The sequence below is a fragment of the Hipposideros armiger genome, unplaced genomic scaffold (genome assembly GCF_001890085.2).
Source record: "Hipposideros armiger isolate ML-2016 unplaced genomic scaffold, ASM189008v1 scaffold_1171, whole genome shotgun sequence".
NCBI classification, from domain to species: domain Eukaryota; kingdom Metazoa; phylum Chordata; class Mammalia; order Chiroptera; family Hipposideridae; genus Hipposideros; species Hipposideros armiger.
Genome location: NW_017732521.1, coordinates 130,284 through 151,894, shown reverse-complemented (window position 1 = coordinate 151,894; position 21,611 = coordinate 130,284). Strand labels below are relative to the sequence as shown.

Genomic DNA, 21,611 nt, shown 5'->3' with positions numbered 1-21,611 from the left:
CTGTTTGCTGAACAATGAAAGGCAGAGGCCCGGGGACATCCTGTGCTTAGAGTCATGCAGACAGGTGCGTTGGATTCTAGGAAGGAGCAGAAACACAGCTTTCCTAATGCAGGAAAGGTAAGGCTTAATGCGTTCACCTTACAAGTTGGGAGAAGCAATGCTGTTGTAATTGATGGAGTAAGAATAGAGAGATAAGGGCAAAAGTTACACTAAGATCTAAAACTATTAGTAGAAGCCTTATTTTGCATATCAGGAAGATAACAGATAAGTGTCTTTTGTTTAGAAAATGAGACTGAATTACTAGCATATTATGTAGAGCTGCAGGTTCAAACATTTTTTGACAGAAACTAATATATATATATATATATATATATATATATATATATATATATATACATATATATATATGCATTTTCACATTTTGACCCTGTGCACATCCATGCTTACTACAAATGAAACAAAAGTTTTACAAAACTACTTAACATGAAATGCACTCATATTTTCCATTACATTCCACACCATTCTACTCTCCTCCATTCCACTTTAAAAAGATTTGGTCAGGACCCCCTAAATGAATTTCATGACCCACTAGTGGGTTGCAACTCATATTCCAGAAATAGTGATCAGTGGTATGATGATAATCATCAAAATAATTGAAAGGTGAAACAACTAAAACAATTGAGAATCTGCAAATTTCATCAATACCATGCATACTTTAAATTTCTCACAATTTTATTTGTCAACTACATCTCAATAAAGCTGAAAAATACATAAAACCACTAAAAGGAGTTATCTTTGGGCAGTGGAACCAGGAGGTAAGGAAATAACTTCAAAGACTGGTGCTTTTTCTCCTGTACTAGTTACTTCTGTTTGATTTCTTATCATGTGCATTCATTGCTTTCATAAAAATAAAAAATACAACAATAAGGCAACCAAGGAAAAGAGAGCTTTAATTTTTTTTGAGCCAAAATGACATAATATGCTCCTGATGGGATGCAATGGGAAACGTACATCACCATCCATGTAGTAGTCTCAACAAAAAGACTTAACCTGAACCTATTCATAAGCAAACAATCAGATAATGGAATAATAAGACAAATTCTCACTGAAAGGGGTTAACTTGGGGACTCTGTTGACAAAGCAGATAGGGCTTAACCACAAGAAAAGAGTCAGCCTGTTCCCAAATCTCAGTCTTGAATTTTTCACCCTGAATCTGAGCCTTGATGTTTTGATTTAGAAATTCTTAGTTTGTCTGACATAATTAAACTGTTCTGAGTTGGGTAGATGACTGCAGCCTTGAAGGTAAAGATAGAAATGCAGAAATGATGAAGTCATCGACCCAAAATATGTATGATTTTATGTTAAATTTAAGAATACATTTCATAATCATTCAGGATAATGTGCATTACATATCTCAAATGTCCTTAATGTTTAAGAGAATTTGACATTAGGAAATCTACCAGATTAGTTTTGTAATTTTGATTTAAATTTGGAATTAATTTTTAGATGTGACTTTAATTTAAAAGTTTTAAGAAATTTAATTAAATTTGTAAAAAAAACAACTTGTAAAATTGAAAAGAACTTGGTAACATTTATTAATTTTATTGATTTATTTGTTTTGTCTCTCCACTGTTTTTTAAAATTTCCATCTCCCTATCTCCACCTTTAATTTCTTTAATTCCTTTCTCTCTGGTTCACGTGACTTTGGTGTACTGCCCTACCCGGCAGCAGTCTCTTCTGTTCCTGATCTCTCAGCAAAGGTGTATCTTTATCATATCCAAACTTGCCTCCAGGTGGACCAGGAATGTTCAGGATGTTGGAGTGCGTGGCTGCCAGGACAACTAGGAGTGGGTGTTTCGGCTGCAGCCATAGGCTAGGGGCAGAGAGAGAACTGTTTCAGAGGCGTGTCCTCCTTCCTGGCTGTCTCTCCTCCCCAGGCTCTCTCTCCAGGTGGATGTGCAACCTGTCCACAGACTTGAGGCCCCATACCTGCTGTGCAGTGTGATCTTAGAAGGCCCCAGGCCCAGCCCACAAAAGAATGAGCCTCTTTCCTGGGCCTTGAGGAAGGTTGCTCAGAAGTGGATCAGGACCCACCACAGAATGCACTTGGCAGCTTCTCAGATCTTCCTCCGAATTGTCCCTGCTTTCCTGGTGAGGGGAGTTCAAACTTCTGACCAGGGGGATTTGCAAGACTAAAGAAAGTCCTCTGAATGCAGCAACACCACAGAAATGGCTCAGGAGAGAAACTCCTGCAATTCACACAGACAGGAAATCTCTTATTTCTGAGAGTGCTTAAGACAAAAACATGAAAAAGAATGAGAAAGAAAGAGGCAAAGTGGTGGTACCCTTAGAGGTATTAAGCCCAATTTATTTGATTAGTATATGCTTTTTGAAAGAAAATTGACTGCTGAGCTTTGTATTTTCCAGGGGAAAGCTGCTTTTGTTGTAAAAAAAAAAAGGAAGAAAAGAAGTTTATTTCATGCTGTTAAGATAATGCTTTCAGTCAGTATGGCCCCTTTGTTTCCATTCTTGATGGAACTAGAGAGTGAAGGAGCTTGTTCTGCTTATGAATTATGTACCCACTGGGTAAAGGCACAGCAGCTGGCAAAGGAGGCATTTTATTTTGCACCCAACAAAAGTGACCACAACTCTAGTGTGTACAAAGAAAGTGAGAAGTGGCTCTCAAGGAATTGCTCGGAATTGGGTCTTTGTGGCAGGAATATGTGATCATGAAACAGCTCCCCGCAGAACAGAATGAAGAGCTGAACCTCAGTGTGGGGTAGACCACCAGGTGTCCTGGGCAGCAGCAGGCAGGGGTGGCCTTGCTCACCCACACCACCGGGTCCCTTCTGGCTGGTGGCTCAGCTTTTAGTATTATTCAGCATTGGTAGGAGGTGGCAATACAAAAGGCCAAGTTTCTTAAAGCAAACAAGCTTCCTGCTGTCTGAGTGATGTAAATGTGCCCATGTGAACATTGCTCATGGAGAGAGGAAAAGGGTCTGACCATTCTAGCAGAGGTCGTAAGTGTGCTCAGCGAGCGCTGGCCTGGGAGATAGAAATGCATGACCCCCAGGCACTAGCAGTGCCTATGTGAAGTGACCGTGCTGCTGTTTTCAAAAACAAACTTTCTTCCCTGGAGGCCATGCTCCAGTGTGCCCTTTCCTCAGGGGTCTAACAAAAAAGCACTATTTATTCTGCAACATCCATTCCCCTCCCGCTTGTGAGACCCCTAGAACCTACCTCCCTCCCCCAGCCCGGTCACCCCCGGTGGCCCTCATGGTGCCCCATATTTGTGCTGTTGCGGGGATCCCAGACAAAGAGACAGGACACCAAGGCATGGGAAGCAACTTTTACTAATGCTGGCACTGGCTCAGCGGATTCACATCCAGAGGCTGAGCTCCGACCCGGGTGGGACTCAGGGCTATATACCTGAGGTTTCCGGGTTAGCTGCTAAGGTTCCTTATTAGGACATGTGGCCTTGTGCCAGTTCCTGACTGGCTCCTGGGTGAGGTAGGAATTCGGAAATGTTAAATGCGAAAGTTTTGCTGACCACACAGTCCAAGAATGTGTTTGTCTGAAGCTCGTGCAAAATCCTTAATGACCACATGGTCTGGGAAGACCTTTATCTAGGGCCCACTGCCACAGTGCCATGCTCTGCTTTTCCCTGGACTCCCTAAATGCTGTTTTGCGAGGGCCAGGAAGTGACAGGTGAGCTGCCTGGTCTAGGCCTGGGGGGGAAGGGACGGGGGAGATGTCCAAACCTCACATGCTCCTGCCTCCTGGCAGTGGCTCCCTCAGCCCAGGGCCAGCTTTCCCCACACCACTGGGCAGGTGAAGAGCCTGCTACAGCACCTGCAGGCAGAGCTCCTGGCTTTTCCCGGGCCTCAGGTAGGTTTAGATTTAACTGCAGGTGAGTCCTGTCCCTTCCAGGGACTGTTTGGGTGAAATTTTACCCGCCCCTAGGAGCGGACAACCACCTGGGCATTAAGCAACGCGGGCCTCTGTGGGTTTCCCATCTCTTTCATGATTGCGTAGGCCCTCCGGGAGGCCGCCTGGCTTTAGACAGACAGATCTGGGACTGAATTTCACCTCTGACAATAACTATGGGTGCCATTAGCTCTGAGGTCACACACTCCAGTGCAATGTCATTTCTGTCACAAGGCAAAATTTCATCCATGGGGGTGGAGAGTCTGCTTCAGAGCGCTCTCTCCTGGTCTATTGGACTCTTGGAGTTAGGGGGCTGGATGGAGATGGGGTGAAATGCGGAGACTGTGGCCTCCGTAGGGGGCAGTGGACCTCCTCCTCACTAACCAGCACCAGGTAGGAATGTGAATCCAGTGTGGCCAGAATTTCCACTTTTTCACAAGAAGACAAGTAGCCAAAGTTTGGTAAAATCTCTTAATTTTTAAATGTTGGCAGTTAATTCAATTGTTCTTCCCCTCCCTCACACTGCACAGAACATTGCAGCTGACAAGTCGGCTGGGCTTCACCTCTGCCTTAGGCAGACACACCTTATGTCTCTAAGCCTCGGGTTGCTTTTCTCTGACACATTTGTGACATGACCTCACAAAGTTGTGAGAACCCAATGAGACAATAAGGGTGTAGCACCTAGAACACAGATGAGCACAAACCATGTTCATCACACCCTTTCCACCCTTTCTTGCTTCTGCCTAGTTTTGTTTCTGTCTCTGCAAGGAGCAGCAACTTTGTCAGCTGGACAATATCTTGGTGTCCCCTTCTCTCAGGTCTTTCTGGCATCTGTTACTTTCTTCAGTTTGCAAATCCCCAAGTGGACTTTTTTTTTTTTTTTAAGATTTTTATTGGGGAATTTGGGGATGGGAACAGCGCTGCGGAATAAGGGAAAGGGGAACAGACACGTTGCTGTCTTTTTTAAAAAAGATTTTTATTGGGGAATTGGAGGGATGGGAACAGTGCTGGGGAATTGGGGGAAGGGGAACAGACAAGTTGCTGTCCTTTTGTTCTTCAGTCTAGTTGTGGAGGACGTTGCTTCACTGGCCCAAGTTGGCACCATCATTGCGCTCTTCCCGGGCGAGGCAGATCAATCGCCGGCTGCTGGCCACTCACGCTGGCTGCTGGTTACACACGGTAGCCCATGGCAACCCACTGCAGCAGGGGCTGCAGCCTACGCCATCAACAGCGACTCATGGCAGCTCAGCTCCAGGTTGACCTGTTGTTCAGCATCTTAGCTGTAGAGGGCAGTGTCACTGGCCCTCATATGTGGGATCCAAACCAGGGCCCTCTGGCGTCCCAAGCCAGCTCTTAACCAACGTACCACTTGGCTGCCCCCCCCCCCCAGTGGACTTTTAGGCAAGTGACAGCAGAGCTGTGCTTCCTGAGAGAACGATGACATTAGCTCCGGGACAAGGGGATACATTTTTAAGGTTTTCTCCTTTCAGTTCCTTCTGGTAGCAAAGCCACCGTCCTCTGAGATCACAGGGAATCTGAGAGATCCTAAAGAACTAAGTTTCATGGAAAATAAGAAAGAGCAATGTTTACCTCCTAACAGTCCTTTTGGAGAAGCTGGTCCCCATAATGAGTTACCTTGTCATAGAAAGTTGAGGGTTGGGCTGGGGAAGGTGGCTCTGAACTAAGGGTGGAGAGAGAACAAGAGAATCAGCCTCCCCAGGAGACTTGCTGAGACCCTGTGCCTGTTGCAGCTGGGGTGGCTCGTGTGGTAGACAGCGTGCATCGTCCTCGAGAGAATCTTCTGTCACTGAGCCCCGTGACTAAATTCTCTCTAAGCACTGGTTGAAGGACTTAATTACACACAGTGAGACTTGCTGATAATCTGGCCATCCTGAGTCACATTTTAGCAAGAATCTACTTCCAGATTCTTGCAGATGCAGAAAATAGGCCATAAGGAAGATGAATGGGGCTATTACTCTAAGAGGTAAAGCCTGAGCAGTAGATAAAATCTCTTCCTTCAGGCGAAGCCATATGCCACTTGAAGTGTGGCTCCTTCAGTTTAGCTCAAGGGCTCCTGTGGCATAATCTTCATATCCAATGAGATTTATAAAAATTTCAGATTACGCATCTGGATAGATCTTGTCTTTCTTTGCCTCTCTCAGTCTCTCTCTCTTTCACACACACACACACACACACACACACACACACACACACACACACACACACAGAGTCTCTTTCCCATCCTATCCCTGCAACAGTGGTTCAGACCCTAGTTACCTTAACCCACAGCAAGAAAGAGCTGGGGAACTGACACCCTCTAGGGTTGACACCAGGAACTGCTAGAGAAGCTGACCTGGAACTAGAAACACTGGCCTGGTCCACACACATAAGCTGAGCCTAATCATTACATCTGAAAAGCTGTTGGCTTCAGAGAAGGTGCAACCCATCTCATATCCCCAAGCTGAGCCAAAATGACAGTGGAAACTGGAGAACGTGCGCATGACAATGCCCTTACTCAGATGAGGTTACAAGCATCATTAATAAGCACTGGCTCAGGAGCCAGACACTTCATGACTTGCAGCTGTGTGACTCTGGGCAGCCTACCTGACCCCTCAAGGTTTCAGTTAAATGGTGCTAGAAATACCCTGTAAGGCTTTCCTGTGGATGAAATGAGGTGTCACATATTAGCAGCATGTGTTAACAACATTATAATTATACTAAATATAAATCCATGTTGGTTATTATTACTTCCTCAAATACTATTCTATTGCTGTCCCTGCCCCTCAGTGCTCCCCAGACATCCCTCCTCGAGGAGAGAGGAATTCCATAGCAGCACAAACTACATTTCTTTTCAACTAGGGAATAGATACGACACCTTTGTAATATCCTGTACAGAAAACAAATCCAAGGCACAAAGCTTCAAAATTGACATTGTTCCAGAAACACTTGGAAGGTCTCCATTTTTATCTTCACAAGGTGTAATTCCCTCACTCTAAAGGGGGCTCAGGAGAAATAACACCCCAGATTGCACGATCTCCTCATGCTCACTGCGGGTGTTTCTCCCTGGGGAAGGACAGGGAACCCTGCATTTCTGGGTGTGAACCCACCAATAATTGTGTCGTGAGAGGAGGGAGAAGACAGCGTAACCTACATCACAATGAGAGGCCATGTGATTAACTGTGAAAATCATTAAGTTGCCTTTCAAAACCTCCACCAAACTTTGAGATGCCCAGGCATGATACCTCCACATGAATCATTTTTGGTGCTCTGTGTGCGGGAATCTCTGGGTGTGCCCGCAGCATTCCAAGAAGAAAGCATGGCGTGAGGCCCCATCCTAGAAGGCAATGTTTGATCTGCGCAATACTGAACCTGTGTTAGTCCGAGCTCTAGGGCTAAGTCCCTGGGTAGAACACAACACAACTCTGCTATTTGCACATTTGTGACTATGGACCTTTGTGTCTGGGACCGTGATTTCACTGAGGCCCTCTCTTTGCCATCGCTGAGGCAGTTTGTAGTTGCTGATTAATGGTGGGTGGACACAAGGCCCACAGCCTTGCTAGACCACACCTGAAAGCCACCAAGGCGGTGGGATCTGGTCAGTTTCAGGATCAGGTGACCGTAATAAAGCCACCACTAATCTCCAACCTTGACATGGGCGCGCAAAAGCAAGCACCCACTAGAGGGGCAGGGGCTGGGGTGGAGGCGTCAACCTGCCGGTTTGGAAGCCAGGGGAGAAGGCGTGGAACTGGTGGAACTGGGGGAGGGAGTCTGGGTGGCGTCTTCTGAAGAAGCTCCTCAGCAGCCTGCGCTTGAGAGAGTCCAGCAGGGTGGTTTGCAGACCTGAGTGGCCCGACAGCTTTGGTTGATTCTCAGCTGGAGGCTCTATGTGGGCATGGTTGTTGGGTGAAGAGTCCGTGGTGCATATCCTGAGCAGGGATGAAAGAGGGCCTGTTAGTCACAGAAAGAGAAGGCTCTGAGCACATTGCAAATGCTGATTCTCACTGTTCAGATCCCCCAGGCTGCATCCCTCCCGGTCTCTGATTTTTGCCAGTGTTGCAGAAACATTTTGTTGTGTCCTTATTACTTGTTAAAAATTAATGTAAAATGCACGTAACGTAATTTTTACCGTTTTATTAATAACTATTTAAAGTGTACAAATCAGAGGCTGTTAGTACTTTTATAATGGTATACAACCAGCACTACTATCTAGTTTCAGAGCATTTTCATCACACTTATAGGAAACCCCGAACCCAGTAGCAGTCACTTCCCACTCCCCTGTCCGCCCATGCTCCACAACCACCAATCGGTTCTGTCTCTACAGATTTGCGGATTTCCCTTGCCTTTGACGTATAAAGAATTGGGTGGAGCAATTCCTGTAAAGCAGTCACTTTAAAAATGAAACTGGGTCAGCCCTGTTAGACTGACCAGGGGCACCTCCTTTCCTTGTGTGGAGGGACTGGTTCCTTTACCGCACTGTGATGTACAAGATGATGAGAAGGGCATCACGAGGTACAAAGCTGAATGCTAGGGAGGGGGCCTGGGGACATGATAACCTTTCCACTTTCTTCTTTTTTCTTTTTAAAATTTATTTATTTTTAAATTTTTAGATTTATTTATTTATTTTTTTTAGTTGAGCCATCCTGCCACCTGTTGGCAGCTCAGCGGCAACTCAGCTCGGGCTGGACTCGAACCGCTGTTGCTCAGAGCTCACACTCTTGCATAAGCTCTTAACCAACTGAGCCACTCGGCCGGCCCTATTTTAGATTTTCTACTGGGGAATTAGGGGAGGGAGCAGCGTTGGGGAATCGGGGGAGGGGAACAGACAAGTTGTTGTCTTTTTGTTCTTCAGTCTAGTAGTAGAGGACGTCGCTTCACTGGCCCATGTTGGTATTGTGATCATTACACTCTTCCCAGCTGAGGCAGATCGGTCGCCGGCCATTGGATGGCCACTCAAGGTAGCTTATGGCAGCCCACGGCAGCCCCACTGCAGCCTATGGCGTTGTAGGCGACTTACGGCAGCCCAGCTCCAGGTTGAGCTGTTGTTCACCATTTTAGCTGTAGAGGGTGCAGTGTTACTGGCCCATGTGGGATCTGAACCGGCGGCCCTGCTGCCCAGAGCTCGTGCTCCCAAGCCAACTCTTAACCAATGAGCCACTCGGCCGGCTGTCTTCTTTTTTCTTTCTTGGGGAGAAGCAGGAGTCTCTTCAACACTGAACAATTCACAATTCACATATTCATTCATCCATTCACTCATCAGCAAACATTTTTGAAGAGCCTCCTGTGTGCTAAGCACAGTGCTGGGAATGGGAAGGTCTAGTCCTGCCCCAGATCCATGGTCTTGGGGAGATACAGACATGTGAACACTCTGACATCAAATATAATCCAATATGAGTGCTTTTGATGGGATGGTGTTGGCAAGATGCTCTGTGCATCCAGAGAACCTACCTGTAGGTTGACATAGTGGGTCACCGATCATGCCACCCTGTTTCTACCTTCTGTCCCTGCTCCCAGCTCATTAACAAGGACCTGTTGGAGTTGAGGCACGGAGTCTGAGGTGGGTTCTTTCTCTCCTACCCAGGATGACCCCTCTTGCTTTGCCTGTTAACTTTCATGCATTCCATGAAAACTGCCTTGCTGTGATCTCTTGCAGAAGTTTCCTCCCCGGTAAGTTCAGGCCACATGCATGGTTCTCCATCATGACCCCAGCGAACTGCAGGGTAATTGTGTGATGCTTTTCCCTTCTACACTAGGAGACAACGCGAGGGAAAAGCCATGGTATCCCCAGAACTTGGCTCAGCCAGGATGCACAAATAAGAGTTGTTGTATAAATGATTTGACTCAGGGGTGACCCATGCAAGAGTGTTTCACAGGTAAGCACCTGTCTATATGTCTCAGTGTGACCTCTGACCTGACCAGACCGTTGCTTCCAGTTCTAAATCCTGGGAGACGCTGATTTCTTCCAGGTGAGCTGTTGCCTTTCCCACTAACTACCAACCAAGCTGGTATAACAAACTCATAAATCTCCTGAAGGCTGCAATTACCTACATCCTTCCTGTAGGATATCCTTTGTCCTGATCACTAAGAACCTTGGAGAATCTGAACACAACCAAATTTGATATAGAATTACATCACAAAATTTCTGGCATCTCTCCCCACCTTGGTGATCGGCGTGTTCTCACTTTTCACCACAAGATGGCGCAGGAAGGCCTGGTGTCAGGCCCAGTCTGGTGTCCCGGGAGGCAGCTTTTGTCCAAGTAACTGTGTGCTCTCCAATGCAGACTGTGGTTTTGATGCAGAGAAGGCTGGAGGAAGATACTGACTTTGCTCCTGGCTAGCCCTGAAGGTGGCAGAATATTCTTTGGGAAAGGAGTACAAAATTCCATCCGTGGTCTATATTTAACAGGAACTCCAAGATCACACTGAACCTGGGCTGGTTGCAAGGCTGGCCTCACTGCAGTAACAATGCTGGGTGATTGGAGAATTGCAATTATGGTGTTACTTAAATTATGACTTGTGCCTTGAATTATTTTCCTGTCACACCCCAGGCCTGCGAGAGTGGCTGGAATGAAAATGGGAGTCCTGGGGTGTCTGTTGGTGTGAGACTTGCATGCAGGACTGCCAGAGTTGGGAAGGGGAGGGGAAAGCAACATCAAATGCCAAGGAATCAAGAATGCAGTCTTCCAGGCGGTCATAAAGGTGTATTTGTGAAAGTAGGCGTCTACTGTCCTCATTTGTTAGCTTTCATCGTACACTTCCAATATTTACGAAGGAATGTGAGACTATTTGTATTCTTGCCCAAAGCTCGCAAAGGAATGGCGCCTCGACAACCCCAGTCCAAGCACCATATCTGGTCCCTCTGTCTGAACAGTCAAAGGGGGAAATTCCTAAAACCTAATCCACTTGCTTAAACACACTCGGCCAAAACTAAATTTTCTTGCCAAGATCTGTAAAGCCAAGTCTACCTGTACGATCAGATCCCCTTGGGCATCATCTGCTCCAGATCTCCTCGCTCAAACTTTGACACCAGCCCCATTATTCCTTCTTTTTGGTCTGTTTTTTAGAACCCACTAAACTCTTGACTGCCTTAGGCCTTTTGTACTCGCTATTCCCTCTGCCTTCCCCCAGCCCTTCCTCCAACTTCCTCGTTTTTGTTTTGTTTTTGTTTTTCAGGTGTTTGTTTTAATGTCACCATCAAAAAGTATTCTCTGAATAGTCAGTAGAAAGTAGCTAACACCCCATCCCTGACTTTCTCTCATTTCCCTCATTTGAACCCCCCTACACTTACAACAGGAGGCAGCAAACCTTTAAAATAGTAAACCAAAGGCAATATCACATCCTTGGAGAGATTGCAGAAATTAGTGCCACCATGAAAGACTTGAAAGATGCAAGAATGGTGATTCCCAAAACACCCTTATTTAAGTCTCCTGTTTGGCCTTGGCAAAAAAACAGATGGATTCTGGAAGATGACAGTGGATTATCATGAATCCAACTAAAGTGGTGACTCCGACTGCAGTAATGGGGCAGATGTTTTTGCATGGCTTGAGCACAGAAACGCATCCCCTGGTACTGGTTTGTAGCTATTGATCTGGACAAATGCCATTTTCTCTATGTCTGTCAATGAGACCAACCAGAAGCAGTTTGCTTTCAGATGGCAATACCTGCAATGCACCTTCACTGTCTAAGAGGCATATCAATCCTTCAGCCCAATGTCATAATTTAGTCTGCATGGATTATGATTACCATTTCCTTCTACAATATGTCACACTGGCGCATTACAATGATAGCATTATGATTATGGATCTAGTGGGCAAGACATAGCAACTACTCCAGACTTACTGGTAAGACATTTACTTGTATGTGTCAGGAGGCGGGAAATAAATCAGACAAAAATTCAAGGGACGGGTCAGCCGAGTGGCGCGTTGGTTAAGAGCTCACTTGGGATGCTATGAGGGCCCCGGTTCGGATCCCACATATGAGGGCCAGTGACACTGCCCTCCACAGCTAAGATGCTGAACAACAGCTCGACCTGGAGCTGGGCTGCTGTGAGTCGCCGGCGATGGCGTAGGCTGCAGTGGGTTGCCACGGGCTACCCTGTGTAGCCAGCAGCCGCTGTGAGCGGCCGTCCAGAAGCCGGTGACTGATCTGTCTCGCCCAGGAAGAACGCAGTGATGGTGTCAACTTGGGCTAGTGAAGCAACGCCCTCCACAACTAGACTGAAGAACAAAAGGACAGCAACTTGTCTGTTCCCCTTCCCCCAATTCCCCAGTGCTGTTCCCATCCCCCAATTCCCCAATAAAAATCTTAAAAAAAAAAATTCAAGGGTCTTCCACCTCAGTACAATTTCTAAGCGCCCAGTGGTCTGGGGCATGTCAAGATATCCTTTCTAAAGTGAAGAAGTGGTTGTTGCACTTTGCCCCCCCCCCAAAAAAAAAGAAAAATTACAATGCTTTCTAAGTATCTATTATTTCAGAGGCAACATATTCCTCATTTGGATGTGCTACTCAAGCCTATTTACTGAGTGAATCAAAACACTGCCAGTTTTGAGTGAGGACCAGAAAAAAAAAAAAAGATTTGTGCAACAGGCTGCTGTGCAAGCTGCAAAGCTACATAGGTCATATCCAATGGTGTCTGATGTGTCAGTGACAGACAGGGATGCTGTTTGAAGCTTCCAGCAGGGCCCTATAGGTGATTCACAGCACAGATCCTTAGGATTTGGGAGCAAAGCCCTACTCCCCTTTTAAGAAACAGGTCTTGGCCTGTTACTGAACGTTTAACCATGAGTCATCAAATTACAGTGCGGCTTGAGCTATCCATCATTCCTGGGTGTTATCTGACCCACCAAGCCATAAATTTAGGAATGCACAGCAACACTTCCTCATCCAGTGGAAGTGGTATGTGCAGGATCAGGTGTTAGTAGGCCCCGAAAGATCAAGTAAGTTACGCAAGCTCCAGTAGGAAGTGGCCCAAATGTCTATGGCCCCACTCCCTCCTTCCCTCTCCCAGTCTTCACCTATAGCCTCATGGAAAGTGCCCTACAATCGATACAGCAAGAGAAGGTGCTGGCCTGGTTTAAAAATTGTTCAGCAAGATATGCAGACACCACTGGAATGTGGATCATTTCAGCACTTTCTTGGACGTCTCCGAAGAACAGTGGTGAAGGGAAATCTTCCAGATGGACAGACTCCTAGCTGTGCATGAGGTAGTTATCTTCTTTGTTTGATAGAAGAAATGCCCAGACATGTGATTATGTTCTGATTCATGAGCTGTGGCTGATGATTTGGCAGGATGATCAGAAACTTCAAAGGATCATGATTGTAAAATTGGTGACAAATAAATTTGAGGAATTAGTATGTGAATAATCCTCCCTAAATGAGCAAAAGATGTGAAGATATTTATATCCAATAAAAATGCTCATCAAAGGGTGACCTCAGCAGAGGGGGATTTTAATAACTAAGTGGGTGGTATGACTCGTTCTTTGGATACCAGTCAGCCTCTTTCCCCTGCTACCCCTGTCATCACTCAATGGGCTCATGAAAAAAGTGGTGGTGGTAGCAAGGATGGAGGTTATGTATGAGCTCAGAGACGTGGACTTCCGCTCACCAAGGCCAGCCTGATGATGCCCACTGCTGAGTGCCCAAATAGCAGCATACACCATCACTGAGTCTCTGGTATGACACCATTCTCCAGGGTGATACGTCAGATACTGGGTGACAAATTGATTTCATTGGAATAATGTCATCATGAAAGGGACAGGATTTTATTTTTCTTGCAATAGATACTTAACTCTGGATGAAAACGTGCTTTCCCTTCATATACTACTTCTGCCAAAATTACTGTCTATGGACTTCCCAAATGCCTTTGCCTTCTTCACAATCATGGTATTCCACATGGCATGGCTTCTGTTCAAGGACCTCGCTTCACAGCAAATGAAGTGCAGCAGCGGTCTTATGCTCATGAATCCACTGGTCTTACCATGTTCTCTATTAGCCAAAGCAGCTGGCTTGATAGAATGGTGAAATGGCCTTTCGAAGACTCAGTTCCAGTGTCAGCGAAGTGGCAGTACCTAGCAGGACTGAGGCAAGGTTCTTTAGGAGGCTGTATATGGTCTACATCAGCATCCAATATGGCGATGTGTCTACAATAGCCAGGATTCAAGGGTCCAGAAATGAAGGGATGGAAATTGGAGTGACAGCCTCACTATTACCACTAGTGGCCCAGTAGGAAAATTGTTGCTTCCCATTTACACAACCTTATGCTTTGCTTAAAAGTCTTAATTCTAGAAGGAAGAATGCTTCTACCAGGAGATTTGAAAATGATTCCATTGACATAGAATTTAAGATGGCCTCTCAGCTACTTTGGGTTCCTTATGACCCTAGTCAGCCAAAAACAAAGGGCGTTATGGTGCTGCTGAGTAAATTGATCCTAACTAGCAAGGGGAAATTGCACTGCAAACCAACAATGGAAGTTAGGAAGAGTGGGTCTGGGATACTAGAGATTATTTAAGGTGTCCTGTGATTAAGGCCAATAAAATAAATTTAGCCCCAAGTAGGCATTACTAGGAATGACCTAGACACTTCAGGAATGAAGGTTTGAGTCACCACACCAGGTAAAGGACCACAACCAGCTGAGGTGCTTGCTGAAGGCAATGGGGATACAGAATGGGTAATGAAAGAAATTATACGAAGTCTGACAATTAAGTTTGCGAACTTGTTGCAACGATGTTGCTAACCTTTTCTGATATCAGAGTTATGAATTTGTACCAACTGGACAGTTAACCAAGTTTACTATTTGGAAGTGCTGAAGAGGCTGTGTGAAAAAGTTAGACGACCTGAACTTTTCGGCAACAATTCATGGCTCTTGCATCATGACAATGCACCAGCTGACATGGCACTGTGATGGAGTTTCTAGCCAGTAAACAAATAACTGTATTGGAACACCCTCTCTAGTCACCTGATCTAACCTGCAATGTCTTCTTTCTTTACCCGAAGATAAAGGAAATATTGAAAGGAAGACGTTTTGATGACATTCAGGACATCAAGGGTAATATGACGACAGTTCTGGTGGCCATTCCAGAAAAAGAGTTCCAAAATTGGTTTGAAGGGTGGACTAGGTGCTCGTGCCAGTGCATAGCTTCCCAAGGGGAGTACTTCAAAGGTGACCATAGCGATATTCAGCAATGAGGTATGTAGCGTTTTTTCTAGGATGAGTTCGCCAACTTAATTGTCAGACCTTGTGTAACTATAATAATGGAAGAAATATAAAATGGAAGAAAGTTATAATTACCAGCTATATATGACCATGTGACCAGTTACAGAAATGAGGATTGCAATTATGACCATTTTCTCCCTATTTTGCATGTGTGCATGCATAAATATCTTTGTTTTTGTCCTCTCTTAATTCATTATCATGTAACATAAGATGCATTGACTTCATATCATAGTACAGTATTCTTGATTTTACATCATAGTGCTGAAGTTACAAGCTATCAAGGAGAGGAGTAAATATCACTCATCTTTTTATCTCCTTTTCTGGGGAAGGGGTTAGTGTGTTTTGGGTTGTATCAGGATAGTTGTATCATGTTAGGCAGAATTGTGAGCTTGTTTTGCTTTTATTTGGAGATAAAGTATGGTTTGCAGAGATGTGTATAGGTGCCAAGTTTACCAGTTCACCAGGGGTGGACTTGTGATGGTAAATTTTATGTGTCAACTTGACTGGCCCACGGAGTACCCAGTCATTTGGTCAAATGTACTGAGCATGTCTGTGAGGGTGTTTTCAGATGAGGTTAACATTCGGATTGGTATGCTGAGTAAAGCAGATGGCCCTCCCAAACATGGACAACCCTCATGTGAAGGCCTGAATGGAACAAAAAGCCTGACCCTCCCTTGAATAAGGTATAAATCCTCTTGCCTGACTGCCTTCTAACTGGAACACTGTTTTTGTTCCTGCCATAAGCTCAAACTGAAACGCTGGTTCCCCTTGGGCCTGAAACTTGTCGGCTTTTACACGGGAACTTATACCATTTGCTCTGCTGGGTCTCCGGCTTGTCAAACGCAGATTTACGGACTTCTCAGTTTCTGTAATCATGTAGGCCAATTCCTTATAATAAGTAGATAGGTAGATGGATAGATAGATAGAGATAGACATACATACATACATACATACATACATACATACATACATATCTCCTGTTTGTTCCATTTCTCTGGAGAACCCTGACTAACAAGGCCCTTCTGAAATCTATTCATGAAAGCGAGGAGTCTGTGGACATCAGATTAGGAGCCCTGCCCTAGAGGCTTTTTAGTGCTCAGGGTTTACCAACAAGGCACAGAATATAGAGGACAAATCTGGTCTCAAATCTTCAAGGACCCAATGCTATAAGGTTCTTGTCTAATTCAACTGTAGAGTGATCACAGACTTTACATTTTTACTCTCTTGCCTCATATTCTAGGAAGCACTCCTGCCCAGGGCACACATTTTGGGTCCGGACCACAAGACCTCACATACCTCGTGCTCACCTATGGTAAACACATGCTTATGATATTACAAACCTGCAAGAGAGACAGGCTTCAGGGACCATTATACTTGCACTGCTGTCACTGAGCTCTTCTTGTTGACCCAGTTGATTGCCCCCAGGCCCTCTCAGTTCACTGCTGTCTTCATCTCAAGTATCGGGAAAGGGGACAGTGTCTTGTATAATAGGCATGAGGTGATGATGCCATCTTCCCATAACTCTGCTGCCTGCAGTTGTGGGCTTATTGCTTGAAAACCTGATTTCTGGACTACAAAACACTGGGGTTTTAATACTAATAACCACTTACACATTTGTGTTCAAAGAGTAAAATCATGTGATTGGAACATGAGGGAAGAATGACACCAGTTAATGTTTTCTCAAGACTGTTCAAAAATAGTTCATTGATTCTGTACACAAAATCAAATAGGGATAGGCAGAAAAGGGGAACAAATATGCTTCCTATTTACTTGTACTGATTTATTCATGGCCAACCATGAAAAAGAGTGAAATGTCACAAGGTTATATTTTTATGAATTGATTACCCACTACAGATCTATTACAGAAGGCGCTGAACTATTTTTTAATAATAAAGATAAAAGCAACAACTAGCATAGTGAATTAACTCCCCATAACAATATGAATCTGTAAATTCTCAGCAAATACATCCAGTGTTGGCTGAGATGGGTAAGACTTGCACTATCTGTGCAAGTATAAATTGCCTCCACATTTTTGGAGGGCAATTGGAAAATATCCAAAAAGTTTTAACGGGCATACTAATTAATGTAGTGTTTCCCAAGAATCCAAAAGCATATCCACACAAGAATATTCGTACAACACTGTCCAAATTTGTAATAAAAAATAATCCGAAGACAGGCAGATGTGCACCAGTAGATAGCTCCACATGATAAAATTTATATAGCCATTAAAAAGAAGGCCATAGATCTATATGTATTTACATAAAAGGATAAACATGATATATTATTAAGTGAAAAAACTGACATATAAATTACATCTGATATACATAAAAGAGAAAATCACACAGTTTGTTATTTCCTTAGGAAATTAAATTACATAGAAAGGAGGCCGAGAAACATTGTACAGTGTTTATCTCTGATTCCCAATAATTACTCTGCTTATTCAATGAATGTTTGGAATCTAATATCACTTCAACTACCTTCAACTTCTGTCCTGTGAGGTGGAGAAGAATAGCCATCCTCACTTCTCAAGCAAAACCATCCTTCTCTTTGGGCCTTATCTTAAGAAGAAAACCCTGAAGAGAAGGGTAGTTTCTCTACCCAGCTCTGCAGAGACTTGCATCCGTATGTGAAAATCAGGACTTAGCTGTTAGCTAAACATCAATGCTGTCTTAGTCTATTCTGACCACTATAGACATGGGGACTTATAAGCAACAGAAATTTATTTCTCATTGTCTTGGAGGCTGGATATCCAAGATCAAAACACCAATACATTTGGAGTCTCATGAAGGCACATTTCCTGGCTCAATAATGGCCATTTTTTAGCGCCCTCATGTGGCAGAAGAGGAAGGGAGCTTTCTTCGATCTCTTTTACAAGGGCACGAATCCCATTTACAAAGAACCCCCTCTCATGACCAAATCACCTCCCCCAAATTCCACGTCCTAATACCATCACCTTGGGTGTGAGGATTTCAACACATAAATTTGGAGTGGGGGACACACAAATTTTATACTATTGCAAACACAATGTTTCTTTACCCTTCATCTATCCCAAGTCAGCATAAGTCACCATCATCTTTAAATTAGAGTGTATTTGTTGAGAATTTTCCAAGTGTCAAGTATCTTAGCCCTCAGAACAAGTATCTTCTCACTCCTTTTTTTTTTCTTAAAGATTTTATTGGGGATTTGGGGGAGGGGGACAGCGTTGGGGAATTGGGGAAGGGGAACAGAAAAGTTGCTGTCCTTTTGTTCTTCAGTCTAGTTGTGGAGGACGTTGCTTCACTGGCCCATGTTGGTATTATCATTGCGCTCTTCCCGGCTGAGGCAGATCAGTCGCCGGCCTCTGGATGGCTGCTCATGGTGGCTCTTGGCAGCTCCCGCTGGCTGCCAGCCACTCATGGTAGCTCATGGCAGCCCACTGCAGCAGGAGCTGCAGTCTACACTGTCGCCGGTGACTCACAGCATTCCAGCTCCAGGTTGAGCTGTTGTTCACTATCTTAGTTGTAGAGGGCAGTGTCATTGGCCCTCATATGTGGGATCTGAACTGGGGCTCTGCTGTTTAGAGCTGGCATCCCAAGCCAACTCCTAACCAACGTGCCACTTGGCCGGCCCTCTTTTTTTTTTTTTTTTTAGCTGAGCCATCCTGCCACCTGTTGGCAGCCCAGCAGCAGCTCAGCTCAGGCCTGGAATCAAACCAGCAACCCTGTTGCTCAGAGCTTTCTCACTCCTTTTTACAGAATAAGAAAATGAGCTCAGGCAAGTTAAGTAGCATGCTCAAATTTCATATCCTGGGAATCAGGCAGGCAACCTGCACCCAGAATCTGCACATCATCTCTGCTTGGCCTATCTCACCTCCCAGGGAAAACACCCATGGTCATAGGATGATCTTATGATGATTTTAAAGAGACCCTACATTCTATCAGCACTGCCAACGGTACGCGTTAGCCAATGAGAAAGGCTCCTAGGGAGAAATTCAGTCACTTAAAGCCAGTACAGATCCAAGTATCCAGGAGAAACTTACACCCTGGAAAACTGGAGATCATGTCCTTTTGGGAAGATTATTTCTTCGGGATACTAAATGGTACCCACTACCACCCAGGATCCTAAGAGTGCACTCCAGCTCCCAAAGCACTGACTACGGAGGGAAGCCTGTTCCCTGGAAATGCCATTTTATCGTTCCTGTGGTAGATTGCATTTTCAAGAGATAACCATATCAATATCTTCAATTCTATGTGGTCTTTTTACAAAATGACCTGGGTATTCCTTCCATTGAATAATGGGGTCTATGTCTCCTCTTCTTGAACCTGGTGACTGCCCCTGATTCAGTATTCAGTGATGTCACTTTTTTTTTTTTTAAGATTTTTTTTTATTGGGGAATTGGAGGAGGGGAACAGTGTTGGGGAATTGGGGAAGAGGAACAGTCAGGTTGCTGTCCTTCAATCTTAGCTGTGGAGGGTGAAGCAAGCTCAGCTCCAAGTCCAGTCGTGCTGCTCAGCTCAAGTTGCCATGTTCAATGAGTTGTGGGTGGGCGTAGCCACCATCCCATGTGGGAGTCAAATCGGCAGCCTTGTTAAGAGCGCACGCTCTATCCACTGAGCTGTCTGGGCAGCAGCTCAGCTCAAGGTGCCGAGTTCAGTCTTCAGTTGCAGGTGGGAGTAGCCCACCATCTCGAATGGGCATCCTTGTTAGGAACACGTGCTCTCACCAGCTGAGCCACCCTGGCTCCTGTTGGCAGCTCAGCTTGGGTGCAGCTCACTGGCCCATGTGGGAATTGAACCGGCGACCTTGTTGCTCAGAGCTCACGCTCTTAACCAACTGAGCCACTTGGCCGGCTCTAGCGATGTCACTTCTGATGCTGGAGCGGAACATGCCACACACATCCACCTTGCTGTGTGGGGAGGAGACAAGTGGTCTTGGAACCCAACTGCTAAATAGATTCTTATTCCCTCTAGCGCCCTTGCATGGGCAGCTGTACTTCTCTGCTCTGTTGATATTGGGTTTGGCTGTGTGACTTGCTTTGTCTGATGGGATAATGTGGAAGGGACAGTGTGCCAGTTCTAAGCCTTGGACTTCGGAGACTGTGTATGTTTCTGCTCACCCTCTTGCATCTCTGTCACTTTCACATGAAGAGCATAACTTGGCTACCCCAAGGAGGATGAGAGATGTGTGGAGCAGAACCAGCTGGTCTTCACCTAGATCATGAAGCCTCCAGTCAAGCCATAGACCTGTGAGAAACAGTGAGTGATTCTTGTTTTCAGGCAGATTTGCTGTGTTGTGTTATACAGTCATAGTTAACCGATACGGGTTTTGGGATGTTTGAGTTCTGCTGACATAACAATCGAGGAAAAAGACACTGACTTCATAGCTTGAAGTTGTCTGAACTCCAGCTGTGGGCTTTTATAGAACTGAGGGGAAATAAGAAAGATCTCACTTAGCATTTCATAATATCGTTATAATTGTATACCTAAAGAGTGAAAAAGCCTACATGTTATTATAAAGTGTAAACTTACATGTGCCAGTGGATCTGTGAGGTTGATGACTTTGTATGAACTGTTAAAAATAAATAAAATGTGAATGAACACGTGACAATGAAATCTGAAAGGTGGATTTTGTTGGAATGGCAGAATTCTAGCTCTGTGGTCTCCGTGCATTTTCCATTAGAAAACTTTAGCATGAAGCCCTTAAAGCTCTCTTATTGCTTGATTTAAAGCAGAGTGGCTTGCTAGGAAAGCAGCTGGGTGTAGGTTTTAAAACCAACCACTCATACTGCATTCCCACACAACCTCAGTGTGTCCTGTGACCAAATGCAAAGAACGGCCTAAAACTGCTGAGGTAGAGACAGCCTTCCTGCAGCACAGACAACCACAGTCCATGCTCGTAACGAGAAGCTCATCAAAGAGAAACAAAGGCTGTGACAAAGATTATGTTAAGAGCAAAAGATTACGCTACACTGCTCTATCAGACGGAGCTGCTGAACATCAAGTACTCATTGGTATAGAGTGTAAATGAGCCATTTTTCTGCATGGGTGCCTTTGGATGAACCATTGGCAGAACTTAAGCAATGACAGCAGCCATTTTATTTGACACCGAATTCTCTCCTCACAACCATGCATTATATGTATAAAGAAGCAGTGATTGAAAATATCTCATCTTCACCAAGGAGAATACGCAGGTGGCAAATACGCACATGAAAATATGTTCAACACCATGAGCCATTAGGGAAATGCAAATTAAAGGCAGGATGATACATCACTACACACCTATTAGATTAGTTAAAATAAAAAATAGTGACAACACCAAATGCTGGTAAGGGTGTGAAGAAACTGAATCACTCATCCACTGTGGGTAGGAATGTAAAATGGTACAACTGTTCTGGAATATAGTTTAGCAGTTTCATTTTTTCCAATTTTATGGCAATAAAACATTGCATTAGTATAATATATACAACATATTGATTTGATATATGAATATATTATTGC

At 44.7% G+C, this 21,611-nt stretch overlaps 1 protein-coding gene and 1 long non-coding RNA gene across 4 annotated transcripts in view; both read left to right on the top strand.

Moving 5' to 3' along the window:
* Positions 1-21,611, top strand: part of LOC109376690 (probable ATP-dependent RNA helicase DDX58) — a 39,338-nt gene that overhangs the window by 2,743 nt on the left and 14,984 nt on the right. The gene's annotated exons all lie outside the window — the stretch shown is intronic.
* On the top strand, positions 27-11,865 carry LOC109376691 (uncharacterized). Of its 3 annotated transcripts, XR_002122770.1 has the most exons (4): positions 3,665-3,708; positions 9,506-9,591; positions 9,678-10,623; positions 11,098-11,865. It is a non-coding gene; the product is annotated as an uncharacterized LOC109376691 (long non-coding RNA). The 3 variants fall into 3 exon arrangements; XR_002122769.1 differs by lacking the exons at positions 3,665-3,708; positions 11,098-11,865 and adding an exon at positions 27-117 and having other exon boundaries at positions 9,678-11,079; XR_002122768.1 differs by lacking the exon at positions 11,098-11,865 and having other exon boundaries at positions 9,678-11,091.